This window comes from Marmota monax, unplaced genomic scaffold (assembly GCF_021218885.2).
Source record: "Marmota monax isolate L192 unplaced genomic scaffold, Marmota_monax_Labrador192_F-V1.1 WCK01_AAM20220418_F8-fsc00013, whole genome shotgun sequence".
In the NCBI taxonomy this organism is placed as follows: Eukaryota; Metazoa; Chordata; class Mammalia; order Rodentia; family Sciuridae; genus Marmota; species Marmota monax.
In genome coordinates, this window is record NW_026692202.1 from 22,224,394 (window position 1) to 22,227,101 (window position 2,708).

The window sequence follows — 2,708 nt, forward strand, 5'->3', positions numbered from 1 at the left end:
TCATTTTCTTCAGAAAGCAAGAATTAAGCACCCATAATATATATTTTCAGTGAAGAAAATGAGAGCAATAAGACGATGAAAAACTCATCTCTGACTACAAGATTTAAGTTCTTTATATAGGATAAATCTCCAAATGGTTTCCAGTTGTCTTTGTTCCAATGCATATACTGTGCTCCTCAAAATTAGTTCCATGCTTAAATTTTGTTTGAATATTTAAATAAAATTGATTTTAAAACAGTTTTTACTGTTTTGAAAATAAAATCATGCATGCCAAATTTGAGACATTGGTTTTGAACATTTCCTTTAAATGTGAAACTTACAATTTGCCCTGAAAATTCTTAGGAAGTTCAAGAATAAAAAAAATAATTTCAGGTGTTGAATAAATTCAAGATAAATTTGCTATTTATCATTTGAGGGTCCAACTGTTGATTCTGATAACACCCAACTCATCATACAGATGTTTGCTTAGTTCACTATAGAATACCTTAGATAGCCATGTATGAAAATATAAATTTCTTATAGAAAAAATAAACTAAAAACTAAAGGTAAAGATGAAATATCATAGAGGAATTAAAAGAAAATATAAGGAGGGTATTTTTTATAACATTAAGGTATGAAAACTTTCCAAGTATGCCACAAATCCAAAGGACATAAAAATAAGATTGGTAAACATGATTATATAACATAACGTGTATTGTACCAACAAAACAAAACTACAAAGAAAGTGCCAAATAACAAACTGGGAGAAATACACACACACACACACACATGTGTGTGTGTGTGTGCTGAGGACTGAACCCAGGGCCCTGTGCATGCAAGGCAATCACTCTACCAATTGAGCTATATCCCCAGCCCTTTGCAACATATTTTATGAAAAAAAAAACTACATGAATCTATGATTCTATGAATCAATAAGGGGCAGACTAATAGTTTTAAAGAAAAACAGAAAGGACATGAACAGCTTACAGTCAAGGAAAAAAAAGGTTTCCTAAAACCTGAAAAGAGGCTTGATGTTTTATTATATACATATATATACATTTATGTATGCATATATACAAATATACATTTATGTGTATATATGAAGAAATTTTAATTAAAAGTACAATTAGATACAATTTTTCATCCATAATATTGTCAATGAGCAAAAAGCATAATAACACTTGTTTTTCTATATAAAGAAAACAAGGAGCCAGGTGCAATGGTACATGCTTGTAATCCCCATGGCTCGGGAGGCTGAGATAGGAGGATTGTGAGTTCAAAGCCAGACTCAGCAATGGCGAAGCACTTGGCAATTCAGTGAGATCCTGTCTCTAAATAAAATACAAAATAGGGCTGGGGGTGTGGCTCAATGGTTGCATGCCCCTTTGTTCAATCCCTGGTACCAAAAAAAAAAAGGAAACAAGTACTCTGCACTATGGTTGGTATGGTTGGTTGGTAGAATATGCTTTGATCTGAATGTTTTTGTCCTCTCAAAATTTGCATCTTGAAATTCTAACACCCACAGCAATGGTATTTGGAAGTGGAATTTTGGAGAGTTAATTGGACTTAGATTATGTTATGAGAGTAGGGCCTTCATACTGGGATTAATTTTCTTATTAAGAGAAAGAAAGACATAGGATCTCCCCCACCCCTCCCCACAGACATAACCAGGAAGAGAACCCTCACCAAAAGCCAGATTGTGCCAGCACCCTGATCTCTGATTTCACAGCGTCCAGAGCTATGAGAAATTATTGTTGGTTAAGTCACCCAGTCTATGACGTCCTTTTGTAAGAGCCTGAACCAACTAAGATAGAATGCAAATTGGGATCTACAACAAACATTTTGACATTGCTATCAAAATTTCAAACTTGCATACCCTGACATCCTACAGTTTTTCTAGAAATGGATTTTCCAAATAATCTTGCACATGTATGCATTAACACATATACAAGAAAATTTATTGCAACAGTTTTAGGAAGGGCACATGATTAAAAACACCTAAATATCTATCATTACGCAAAAGGTTACCGGATAAATGAATTATGATAAAACATGAAATAGAGCAACATGTAAACAACAAAGTTATGTGGCAAGAGGATTCTGGGAAGATGGTAGAGTAGGAAATACCAGAAACCTGTCTCCCTACCTAGATAACAATTGAGCTCTCAGAATCTATCTCTGTGCCTAATTTGGGATTCTGAAATCTATTAAAGGCTTTCAACTTCTAGGGAGGACTTAGATGGTAAATTGAAATTAATTTTAGTTGATTTCAGCTCTTACCACAGTAGGAGCTACTTGTCCTCCAACCTCAACTCTATAGCAGGAAGCTAGGCTGGTATTCCTAGAAGAGCTTGCACACAGGTTGAGTCAGGAAGGATTCTGACCTCTGTATATCAGGGATCTGTGTGCTACCAACTCATTGCTCCTACTGATGGTGTAGACAAAGGTGTGAGAGCCCATTGTTGTTTTACCTATCCCTATTGTTATCAACATCCTTTTTCTCCCTTCATTTTTCCCTTTTTTCACCTTTTGAGAGCCAGACATTGAAAGCCAGGATATTTGAAAGCATCCATATATACTGAAGAAATTAGAAAGTCACTGCACATGCCCAAGGAAAAACTCAGAAAAGACTTTTAAAAACTTTGATATTATACCTCAAGCTGATCTTCTATATAGAGAGAACCTACATAGTAAAAAGAACAGAGAAGGGGAAAATCTGATTTCCAGAC